At 47.9% G+C, this 12,965-nt stretch overlaps 1 protein-coding gene across 2 annotated transcripts in view; it reads left to right on the top strand.

Annotated features, from left to right (window-relative positions):
* CORO2B (coronin 2B) overlaps window positions 1–12,965 on the top strand; it is an 89,921-nt gene that overhangs the window by 45,288 nt on the left and 31,668 nt on the right. Inside the window, exon 2 of one of the 2 annotated variants that reach the window (XM_073653477.1) lies at window positions 2,188–2,308. The exons of the other annotated variant lie outside the window; for it this stretch is intronic. The gene's annotated coding sequence lies outside the window, so the exon portion shown is untranslated. The remainder of the gene's footprint in view (window positions 1–2,187; window positions 2,309–12,965) is intronic. 2 annotated transcript variants of the gene reach the window in all.

Here is a 12,965-nt window from a genome sequence, read left to right on the forward strand (position 1 = left end):
AGGGTAAATGGGGGCGCAGGCTTTGTAGAGGGTAAATGGGGGCGCAGGCTGTGTGGAGGGTAAATGGGGGCGCAGGCTGTGTGGAGGGTAAATGGGGACGCAGGCTTTGTGGAGGGTAAATGGGGGCGCAGGCTTTGTGGAGGGTAAATGGGGGCGCAGGCTTTGTGGAGGGTAAATGGGGGCGCAGGCTGTGTAGAGGGTAAATGGGGGCGCAGGCTGTGTGGAAGGTAAATGGGGGCGCAGGCTTTGTGGAAGGTAAATGGGGGCGCAGGTGACGCGCCCCCAGGGCAATGGGGTACTCGGCGGCCGGGCCTACGGATGCTGGTGGGGGATATGTCACAGTGGCTGGCCCGGTCCGTGGCCCAGGGCGGTCAACCAAAAGGGGGGATTTGTAACTTGGATAGGAAAAATAAAATAAATAGTTTGTGACGCCACCTGTGGTACCTGGTAAGGTTTACCAGCGCTGCTGCAGACCTCCGGGGGGGTGATGGGATGGCAGCTGAGGTGTTTCTGCTCCCCACAGGTGGAGCGGGCCCCCGGGGCAGTGTGGAGTTTGGTAGGTGGTGATGCTGGGGCTTGTAGTGCAGGCGGGATGGCGCAGCTGAAATAATAGACGGAGGCAGTGCGGTGCAGTCATCCGAGTCTTTACTCACAGTTCTCATGTATGTTCCACTGATACACTGCGCGGGTGCCAGCCTCCCACTTCGCGCTGCGTTCATCAGACTGGGGGTTCAGCTCTTCTTCAGGTAGGTTAGGAGCACCTGACGGAACCCCGCTTTCTTATGTTCCTCTCTAAACCGACTTCACGCTGGGTCTTCTCCCTCCTGCCCTGCACTTCCCCACTCACAGTCCCGCTCGGGTGCTCTGAAGTCCCTCTGGGCAACTTGGAGTTCCTGGACCTGCTTGACCCTCACGGTGACTAGGATGAGGCTTTGGCAACTGCACTATAAAAACCAGAAGCCTCCGGTTTTTCCAGCCGAGACCTGAAGTAACACGGCTGGTCCAGGGGCCGGTCCCCTTCTTGCGGCCTGATCCCTCTGTCTTCTGACAGATTCGGGGCGTACGGGTGCCGTCCTGCACTCGCCGTACCCCCTAGGATCCCTTCGATAGAACGGAGCCTTCCTCCTCTGCTCCCCTCCTGGGCCTCTAGCACTAGGCCCCACTTGTGGGACAGAGCTCCTAAGGAGACTCTGCTCCCAGACTGTCTTCACTGACTGCTCTACTCAACTGAACTGACCTGCCACCCTAAGATGGCTTCCCTTTATATACCTCCTTCTATGGTGCTCCCCTACTCTACTTCCTCCACTCACACCCACTACTGGTTCCCCCTACCTTTGGGTTCCCCCCACTCAAGCCAGGGACAGAGCTCAGCCGGAAAACACATTGCATCTTGCCCTTCCTGCCGGCCTGGAGCAGTGTAGTGTTGGATGCAGGTGTTGGGGTTCCGGGCAGCACTCCCTCCTTACCTGAGAGAAGGAGATACCACACCTCTAGGTGAGGTGCAGTACCTCTGTGGCGACTGAACCCTCAGGGGCGCCACACAGGCTGTGTAGAAGGTAAATGGAGGCGCAGGCTGTGTGGAGGGTAAATGGGAGCGCAGGCTGTGTGGAGGGTAAATGGGAGCGCAGGCTGTGTGGAGAGTAAATGGGGGCGCAGGCTGTGTGGAGAGTAAATGGGGGCGCAGGCTGTGTGCGATAGAGTGCAACAAGGAAGGGGAAGGTAAGAGCTCCTTAGTGAAATTAAAAATTCAGTAAGGGCACAGTACAGTCGGCAGTATATAAGGAGGGACATTGTGTAGGCTCAATATGGAGGGAGTACAGTGTGAAGAGGGGGCAATGTGGGGACGACGACTGCAGATGGGGACAGTGTGGAGGCTATAATTCATAACAGTCTATAGCCCTTAGTTGTTAAGGAGGAATGGTTTGACAGTTATTGTTCATAAGAAAAGACAGTGTGGCGGCCATAGTTTATGGGGGAGGGACGGTGGTTATAGTATATAAGGGGGGACAGTGTGGAGGCAATATTTTATGTACCATAAGAAGGACAGTGTGGGGGGTCAATTTTTGTGCAGGGAGCACAGTTGAGGGGCTGTTATTTATTCAGGGGCACAGCATAGGTCTTATTTAGGGCACAGCAGGGGCAGCAATTTTTTTCAGGCAGCATTATAATGACACTTTTATTTTTAAGGGCACTGTGTCAGGATGTACTGCAGAAGAGGGACGTCTGCGGAGACTAGCTGTGGCATCAGGAGCACATAAAGAAGAAAAGGATGTGAGCAAGTACAATCGGAGAAGATGTCACCTATAAGGTACCTGGAGCTAAGGGTGCATTTACACTGGTCAAATTCAGCACTTAAATGACCACCGACTGGTTATATGAAGCCGATCGGCAGTCGTTTAGTAGCCTGCTTAGGCCGACTGCACATTCATATGCACAAAGCGATTCTTAATATGATCACTCTGTGCGCATAGAATAGCATTGTTCTCGGCAGCACATGTTTACACTGGGTGACCTCCTGCCGAGAACAATGATATTTAAGCAAGCTAAAAAATTATTTCCCCAACGATTGGCAGTCTGTTTAGGCATGCCGAATCGGTACCCGATTATCAGCCAGTGTAAATGCACCTTAAAGAGTAACTAAACTTTTGGAAAATGTTTTTATATCTTTTAGGAACTTTAATCCGGTCCTGAGACCACCACCAATAACTCAAAAGGCATATTAAAAGTGTGCAGTTCCGTAGACAAGAGAACAGATATACGGCGGAGTACAGATGCAGTAGAAAGTCAGAGGCTTCTGTCTCCTAAGCTTCACACTACTAAGAGGTCTTTTGAGCAATTGGTGGGGGTCTCAGGAACCAGACTCCATCGATCTGCTCAGAATAAAAGAGCCTAAAACATAAGAAAAAATTCTACCAAAATGTAAGTTACTGTTTAAATGTTTAAAGGGAACCTGTCACGTCCTAGTTACTATCATCACTGCCCCCATTGGTTTGTTAGTGATGCAGTGAGCATCACTAATAAGCTGTTTTCATGAAAATCGGTGGTAGTATAATGATTTTATAACGTTTTATACACTTTGTCCTATCTGCTCGTATTCAGTCATAGGGGTGTGATTCTCAGATTCAGTCATGGGCGGTCGCCGCACTCAGTTAGTGCTGGCGCTGCACATGACATTTGAATACTGCTCCTGGCAAGCGCTATGTTTGTGGGGCACATGCGCATTTGCACACGTAGGTTCACTGGTCCGGCACGTGCGCACTGAGGCTGTGTGGTTACCAGCTTCAGTGCGCATGCGCTTTGACCTGTGGCTCCCGGTGCGTGCGCAGTCAATGTATCTTGCAGTCACCGCATGCGCAGTGACACTGCAGCCCCACAAACACAAATGCAGCAATTTTCAAACTTTTAATTCTTGTGGCCTTAAACCAGAGAGTTATGTCACACAAAATAGTTAATAAATAACTGTTAAGACCCGGGGTCTTCCGTGGGCGTAATGCTACTCAGACAGCACAGGGTGAGGGTAAAACAGCGTGGCAATACTTTATTGAACTAGAAAGCGGACAATAAACACATAGAACAGTCCCAGCAAATACCCAAGATTGTACAACATTACACAGTCTCTCCCTTCCTTCTCCGCCTGCCTGGCATAGAACAGCTGCCACTTTGGAGACTTCCATGGCTGACTACCTCAACCAGTGGCCCCCCACTTCTGGCGGGCCCCCATAGAGAGGAGCTTAGGAAGCTAGTAGTCCATCGAGGTACAAGGCCAGGAGACCCGAGGGTCCCAACCTGGCCTCTTTGAGAATTTACATGGAGCCAGATGACCGGCGAGTCCCAATCTTGCTTCTCCGAATGTCTCCGTGGGTTGCAGGCGACCGGTGGGTACCTCCTGGCAACCCCAAACAACATATCCATGGAGCCAGGTGACTTCTTCATCCCAACCTGGTCTCCCCAAAATGTATATATGGTCTCCCTGATGGTCAATGGAGCAGATCCGAATCTTTCCAGTCAGGGCCAGTACCCTTAGGCTAGAATCATGTAGAATACAAAGCTGTGTCTCTTTGGGTAATGCCATACAATCCATCTGCTGTTCTGAAGGATGTCTTTCATTCTCCTTGTAAAGTCTTTCAGACGCTCCTTGATTCTGCTTGCAGCACTACAGACATCCCTGTTTAAAGTGTCCCTGCTAGAGAAGCACATGTCCTTTTTAAGTACACATCCACAGGTCAAGGGTCATTAGTCACAGGTAAGAGGTAAAGGTGCAGGGCTCACCTATCATTATTTGAGCTAATCTATTTACATAGTTGTTATCACAGGGGCTATTGTAAATAAACATCTAGCTGGCTTTTAGTACAATTGGTAATTAGCATAGTAAACATGATGGTTTCCAAAGGAATAGAATTCAACATTCAGGGTTATACAATTACTGGTCTGTTCTTATTGACCAGATACAAATACACAAAGATAATAGAGTATTTCTCTTGGATTAACAAATCTAAATGTATGGCTTATTAAGATTTTAGGCTATATCGTCACAATAGCATTTTCCACACGTCTACTTTACATCTGCATAATTTTGAAACATTAATTTTTTTTTGTTAGGAAGTTATAAGGGTTAAAAGTTGACCAGCAATTTCTCATTTTTTCCAACAAAATTTACAAAACTATTTTTTAAGGGACCACGTCACATTTAAAGTTACTTTGCAGGGCCTATATTAAAATACCCAAAAGTCCTCAAAACCACATTCAACAAGTGTATTAACCCTTCAGGTGTTTCACTGGAATTAATGCAATGTGGAAGGACAAAATGAACATTTAACTTTTTTTCACAAAAATGTTACTTTAGCCCCAATTTTTTTATTTTCATTAGGGTAAAAGGAGAAAATGGACCCCAAAATTTATTATGCAATTTCTCCTGAGCACGCCAATACCCCATATGTGGGGGAAAACTGCTGTTTGAGCGCACAGCAGGGCTCGGAAGGGAAGGAGTGCCATTTAACTTTTTGAATGCAAAATAAGCTGGAATCGTTAGCAGATGGCATGTCGGGTTTGGAGAGCCCCTGATGTGCCTAAACAGTGGAAAACCCCCACAAGCGACGCCATTTATCTAGACATGTGGTGAGCACTTTGAACCCACAGGTGCTTCACAGAAGTTTATAATGTTGAACTGTGAAAATGAAAAAATTAATTTTTCTCTCAGAAATGTTAGTGTTGCCCCAAATTCATTTTCACAAGGGTAACAGGAGTAAAATGGACCATACAAATTGTTATGCAATTGCCCCTGAGTACACCGATATGCCATATATGGTCAAAAAACTTTTGAGGCACAGTGCAAAGCTCAGAAAGGAAGAAGCATCATATTGGAGTTCTGATTTTGCTGGAATGTTTTGTGATGGTGCCATGTCACATTGGCAGACCCTCTGACGTGCCAGAAAAGCAAAAGCCCCCCCCCCCCCCAAAAGTGACATCATTTTATAAACTACACCTCTTAATGAATTCATCTAGTGGTGCTGTGAGCATGTTGACACCACATGTGCCTCACAGAAATTTATATATTGGGCGGTGAAGAAAGAATAATTACATTTTTACCGCTAAAAAATGTTGTTTTAGCCTCAAATTTGTAATCTTTATAAGAGCTAAAAGGGAAAAAATGGCCCTCTCAATTTGTTGTGCAGTTTCACCTGATTGCGCCAATACCCTACATGTAATCAGGAACTACTTTCGAGGACTCAGAAGGGAAGGAGCGCCATAATTTAGTGTACATTTTACTGTTATGGTTTGAGGGTGCCATTTCCCACTGTCGCAGAATTTTATACCATTGGGAAGTGAAGAAAAAATTATTACAATTTTACCGCAAAAAAATTGTTTTAGCCCCAAATGTTACATTTTCACAAGGAGAAATGGGTAAACATGGCACCAAAAGTTGTCACACAATTTATGCTGAATGTGGAAATACCCCATATGTGGCTGTACAGTACTGTGTAACATACCTGGCGGCGTTCTTGCATAAGGCACCATCTCCCACTATGCAAGATCGCAAACTTGATCATCAGTCCAGTCTGCTAGCCTGGCTTCTTTCCATGCTGTCTGCTTGCCTCTGTTCTGGCTGCTTAGGGCGGCGGCCCGGTCACTTCCTGTTTCTTGTAGCTGCTGTGGGCACACTCCTAATGCGTCCTCAGCCTATTGCTGTCAGTCATTGGATATTTAAACCAGCTCCACATACAAGCTGGTGCCTGAGCAATGCGTTCCGTCAGATGGCTTTTCGCCGCTGATGTGCCAGGTCCTGTCTGAACTTTCTTCTAGCCTGTTGTCTGTCTGCCTATCCTGGAGGCTGTATTTCCCGGCCAGTGTGAACACGCTCCTAGCTTGTTCTTTCCGCCTTCTAGGGGCCGCATACCTAGACCCGCTCCTGTATCTTGCCTGTTCCTGTCTGAACACACTCCTATCCTGTTCGTTCCGCCTTCTAGGGGCCGCATACCTAGACCCGCTCCTGTATCTTGCTGCTGTGTCTGTTCTTGTCTGAATACTCTCCTAGCCTGTTACCTGTTTTTCTCTATGTCCGTACCTTCCCTTTTCCTGCAGAGTCTGATGCCGTACCTAACTCCTACTCGTTGTCCATGTACTCCCGTTTGTGAGTTTAGAGTCCACTCGCTACTTCATTGCAAGTACCTTGTGTGTTTCTGGTTCTGCCTTTCCCTTCTAGTCTGTTCCGTGTGAACGGAGCCCTGTCTTCTCTGCTCTGCTTTGTTCACCGCTCCAGGCGGTCTCGCTCTGCTCTGCCTTTGCCTCGCCGCTCCAGGCGGTCTCGCTCTGCTCTGCCTTTGCCTCGCCGCTCCTAGGCGGTCTCGCTCTGCTCTGCCTTTGCCTCGCCGCTCCAGGCGGTCTCGCTCTGCTCTGCCTTTGCCTCGCCGCTCCAGGCGGTCTCGCTCTGCTCTGCCTTTGCCTCGCCGCTCCAGGCGGTCTCGCTGTGCTCTGCCTTTGCTCGCCGCTCCAGGCGGTCTCGCTGTGCTCTGCCTTTGCTCGCCGCTCCAGGCGGTCTCGCTGTGCTCTGCCTTTGCTCGCCGCTCCAGGCGGTCTCGCTGTGCTCTGCCTTTGCTCGCCGCTCCAGGCGGTCTCGCTGTGCTCTGCCTTTGCTCGCCGCTCCAGGCGGTCTCGCTGTGCTCTGCCTTTGCTCGCCGCTCCAGGCGGTCTCGCTGTGCTCTGCCTTTGCTCGCCGCTCCAGGCGGTCTCGCTCTGCCTTTGCTCGCCGCTCCAGGCGGTCACTCTCTACTCTGCCTTTGCTCGCCGCTCCAGGCGGTCTCGCCCTGCTCTGCTCTTGCTCACCGCTCCGGCGGCCTCGCTCTGCTCCTGTTCACCGCTCCGGCGGTCTCGCTCTGCTCTGCTTGTCTACCGCATCTGCGGTTCTGTTCCTGAGTCCTAGTCTGTACTGGACCTTATCCAGTCTGTGCTCCAACCTGCTAGTGCCTCCCTGTCGGCACTCCAGCCGTGCTTGCCAGTACCCCCTGCCTGCATACCAGTCGTGCTTACCAGTGCCCGCCTGTCTGCATACCAGCCGTGCCTGCCTATACCCTCCAGTCAGTGTGCCAGCCTAACCTGCCTGTTCCTGTATTCTCCGGTGTGGGTCAACAGCCGTGTCCGGGGTCTGACCTAGAGTAGCACCTGGTCCCTCTGCTCGGTTCCTCCCTGGTGCACTGGCGTCGTTAGCCGTCGTGCGACCTTGGTCAGATCGGGTAGATACTTAGTTACGCCCCTCCAGGCACTCTCCGGTTCATGGTCCAGTGGGATCACTAAATCACGCACACGCCAGTCAGCCCGGGCGTGGGCATAACATACTGCTTAGCCACACGGCAAGACTCGGGAGGGACGGAGCGCTATTTGCCTTCTGGAGCGCAGATTTTGCTAGAATAGTTTGCTGACTTCATATACAGAGCCCCTAAGTGCTTGAAGAACAAAATCCTCCCTCAAGTGACCCCATTTTGGAAATTATACCCCTTTGGGAATTTATCTACATGTGAAGTGATGATTTGACTCCATGGGTGTTTTCCAGAAACAGGCAGCAGCGGATGTTGCTGAGTGAAAATTGCAAATCTGCTATTGTAGTGCCCAGTAAGTTGTTATGCACAGTTTGTGCCTCTGTAGCTCTCATCTCTACAGAAATGCCAAACATGTGGACGCTAAATGTGGTTCATGCACACTGTGGCTCAGAAAGGAGGGGGCATTTGGATTTGGACGTGCAGAATTTGCTGAATTTCTTTTGGGTGCAAGGAGCCATAGCGCTTTTCCAGAGCCTTTGTGCTTACAGTAATGTAGAAGCTCCTATATTTCCAATAACAGATGACAGACCTGAGTGGGGATTTGCTTTTTTTGTGGATTATGTTGAAGCTTTTATTGGGAACATTTTACACAACATTCGGGATCACAATTATCCAGCACTTTACGCTGAGCACTTATGTCTGAGTTTCCATCTAAATCTCTGCGTGACGTGATTCAGGTGAACCCCCGAGGGATCCATTCACTATAATGAGGCAGCAGAGTTACTCTGGACTCTGTCTGGCCTTTGCTCAGCTGTGTCCTTTTCAGAGGTGCACAAAACTGCGGCCGATGGCACTTTTATGCACGCTTAAAAAGATGGACACCGCCGGATCATAGGCCAGACAACGTCCAAAGTGCCTCAATCTGCCTCATAGGAAATCTTCCGCCAGAGGTTCTGTCTGAATCACTTGTTTAAGTGATTTACACGGAAAACCTGGTGTAAGCGCTCAGCGCAGAGCGCAGGATAAATGTGTGCCTAGCCTTACTGTGATCTTTGGGAGGCAGAATGAACAAATCAACAGCAGATGAAGAATTGGTTTTATTTATTTTTTTCGCCGTTCCTCGTGCGATATAAGTGATTAGACGACTTTATTCTTCGGGTCGGTGCGATTACAGCGATACCAAATTTATATCGGGTTTTTATGTATGGCAGCTGTCACACACTAAAAGACGCTTTTTTTTTGCAAAATCTAGTATTTGCATTACCATATTTTGGGAGCTATAATTTTTCCATATTTCGGCCGACAGAGTCATGTAAGGGCTTGTTTTTTGCTGGATGAGTTGACTTTTTTATTGGTACCATTTTCGTGCACGTGACATTTTTTGATTTCTTTCTATTCCAATTTTTGGGAGGCAGAATGAACAAAAGCCAACAATTCAGGAATTGTTTTTTGAGGTTTTTTTTATGCCGTTCTGTGTGTGGTAAAATTGATAAGGTAGCTTTATTCTTCTGGTCAGTACATTTACAGCGATACTACATTTATATAGGTTTTTTTTTTTTTTAAATGTTTTGGTGCTTTTACACAATAAAAACTATTTTATAGGAAAAACTATTATTTTTGCATCGCTGTATTCTGAGAGCTATAACCTTTTTATTTTTTCGCTGATGGAGCTGTATGGTGGCTTGTTTTTTATGGGACAAGGTGACGTTTTCAGCGGTACCATTTTTATTCATATTCGCCTTTTTGATCGTGTTTTATTCCACTTTTTGTTTGGCATTATGCTGAAAAAGCATAGTATTTTTGTGTTTTGTTTTTGTTTTTTTACGGTGTTCACTGAAGGGTTTAACTAGTGTGACAGTTTTATAGGTCGGGTCATTTGGGACGAGGCTTCTCCTTACCATTTTTAAGGTCATACTGGGTATTAAAAGTTCATGCGATACAATTGTATACGGCATGGGCTGACCTGAGATTGTAGTTGATCACTGTTTTAAGCTTGGTGATGTATTCATGTGCTGATGGTGGCTCCCGTAGCAATCATTAAAGGGAACCAGTCAACATGAAAATGGCATCCAATCTACAGGCACCATGTTATAGAAAGGGGGAGCTGTGCAGATTGATATATAGTTTAGTGAGAAATCTTTACAAGTCAGACAAGTTAGATGCAGTATTTATAAGCCAAAATCAGGAGTGGAGCAATCAGGAAAAGCAGAATAGAAACACGTCACCACTTCTGTATTTATCACCCACTCCTGGTTTTGGCTTAGAAATATTGATGTAAAATACTGATCAAATACTGAACATGTAAACATGGCCTTAACCTGACTTACCAGTAGGGGACGTGACCACTTAAAGTGCATTGGGCAGCATGAATGCCAGATACGGTCATACCAATGTGTAGCACCCCGAGGGCTCGGTTGCTACAGAGGTATTGCATCTCAACCAGATGTGCGATATCTCACTCTCAGGTAAGGATGGGGTGTGGATCAGGACCCCGACACCTGCATGCATTACACTCCATTTCCGGGGGACAGCTCGACGGTGCTCCCAGCTGCGGGCACAACTGACCATGTCCCTGGCTGGAGTGGGGAGGGGGAAGAGAACCCAGTGGTGTAGGAGCAGTAAGGGGGCGGTTTCTGGGAGCACAGGAAGGAGCTCATTGGGTGCAGGTCACCTGAGCTCAGACACAGAGAAGCAGATAAAAGGTGGGAGCCATCTTAGGAGGGAAGCCAGTCAGAGGAGGAAAAGAGCAGGAGCAGAGCTCTGTGGAGCTCTGCTCCAGGAGGCGGGCCTAGCCTGAGAGGCCCAAGACAGAGAGAAGACAGGGAGCAGGGCTGCTGCATGGGCTCTGCTCCACAGGCAGGCTCTGTCAGGAGGACTGGGCTTGAAGGAGTAGGGAAGAATGAAGAAGAGCGGGGGAGGCTCCAGGAACACTGAGGAAAGAAGGGACCCCAGGGGTGTGGACCGGCTGGTAGCCACCATACGCCCGCATCTACCTGAGTAGTGGGGTCAGGCCAAGGGGGAGACCGGTCCCCAAAACTAGTGGAGGCGGGGAACTACCCTCAACTTGAAACCGGAGGCTGTGACATTTTATATGGTGCAGCCCCCCCGCTAGGAAGGCACCACATAGGGTCAGGGAAACGGCACCTACGTTTGCCCGAGAAGGCCCGAGGCAGCTGGACAGAAGCGAGGTCACTGCAGGGGTATGACAGACCAGAGAAAGGACACACAAAGGGGGTCCTGTGAAACACTCCGGAGATACCTGGGAGTCGGCCGAGCCCCTCACCTGGTGAGCACAGTACGACGTGGGCAGCCGCTACCTGCAGAAGTGGTCTGGATAATAAGAACTGTGAGTAAAGACCCTGGACTGCATCACTGACTCTGTGTCGTCACTGCTACTCCTGCACCATCACCCCCATCCTCCGCATACACTGCCCTGAGGCTACACTCCTCCCATGGGGAGTTGTACTACACTCTGCTGCACCCACAACACCAGCCTCAGCGGTCTGCCCTGCAGCGGCGGTTCATCCTGACCGCAATCCACGGGTGGCGTAGTCGGACAATTTATGAATAATAACAAATACCATAAATAGACTGCCACAACATTTGGTTTGACCACCCTGACCCACGGACCGGGTCACCGCCACGCGGAGACTACAACCCCCAGCATCCCACAAAAGACCCGGTTTCGAGTACCCCATGGCCCAGGGGGCGAGTGAAATACACCAATATTGTGCCATATAAAAAGCTATGGAAAGTAATGCTGTAAATGAATAATAATAATGTGACTCTAGTTTCTCCCAAAGTCCTGCACTGTAATACAAGCGTACAAGAAGCTAAGACTTGTTTGACGAGAGTTGAAAGGGAGGGGGTGTCTTAAAATAATATCTTTCCATTGTTAAGAAGTCAAAATGTTTGGGCTATTTTAGCCAACAGGCCCACTGCTGTGTTAATCTGGAAAAACAATCACGTGTGACCTCCTTTTCTCCAGTATGAAAACCCCACCAAACAAGTTCACGCATCCTTCTAGATCCCTATATATGAGTGTGTAAAGCAGTGCGATGGGGTTGATTGTAATAATACCTGAACCTTCAGGTTTGCAGACAAGCTCTGCTTCAAATATTAAAACTAACAGAAGCAGAAGAGATTCATATCTGCTGAATTCTTCCCGCTGAAGATCAGCAGTAGAACTAACTTCACATTTGCATTGGGAATTCAGTGTTTCTGTTTCATCATAAAAGCAGTAAAATGTAGTTCAATCAGTGATGATGCCCCATCACATGACAGGCACCACCGCATCCAATAGATCTGAAAATAATTGAGAAGAGTGAGAGCTAAAACCTGGGAAAGGAATTGAGTCAATTACACCAAATATGCCAAAAGGGCCCGATGACCCCAATAGTGACCCAGCCTTTTTACAACAGGTAAAACTTACATTTCATTTACATCACCTTAAAATATTAAGTGAATTAGGTCGAAATACAGTCAGTTAATATTGTGGTGTCCCATGTGTTGCTTTATATTCGCTGACTTCTACTGCTATTAGTACTATTGGCACTGAAACGGATTGTCTCAAGAACAAAGTACATTTTAATGAATAGATTCTGGAATAAAAATAAGTTCCACAATTGGATGTGTTAAAAAAAATGTTCCTGAGCAGAGATAATCTTACAAATGTGCCCTTGTTGTGTACTCTATGTACTGTGTAACGGCTGTGTTCGACCATGCAGAGCTGCTCTAGTTCATGTTTGGCACACACCACAGCTCCTGGCCTAGGGAAGAAGCAGCGTCACATATGATAAAGTGAGGAAACAGCAGAGGCTCACAGCTGCTGCTTACTGAGGTAACATGTTTTCGCCATCTGATTTTTTTTTCTGTGAGGTAAAACATTTCACTGCCTGTTCATAAACATGTTTTACCTCACAGAAAGAATCAGCTGTGATCCTCTGCTGTCCTGTCTGTATTCTCTTTTGCTTCCTCCCCTGCCCAGAAGCTGTGGTATGATCAGATCATGTTCCTGCATGGTCAGAAACAGCCATTACACAGTACATTTATTAGATTATCTCAGGACAGCAACATTTTTTTAACACATCCAATTGTGGAACTTATTATTATTCAAAGATCTTTTGATTATGTTGAAAATGTTCGTGGGATAACTCTTTGAATTCATAACATTATCAGAGAGCAGATGTTCGGAACAGAAAAACTTAAAAATAC

Source organism: Phyllobates terribilis, unplaced genomic scaffold, assembly GCF_046119375.1.
Source record: "Phyllobates terribilis strain yellow unplaced genomic scaffold, ASM4611937v1 Scaffold_11__3_contigs__length_659146591, whole genome shotgun sequence".
In the NCBI taxonomy this organism is placed as follows: domain Eukaryota; kingdom Metazoa; phylum Chordata; class Amphibia; order Anura; family Dendrobatidae; genus Phyllobates; species Phyllobates terribilis.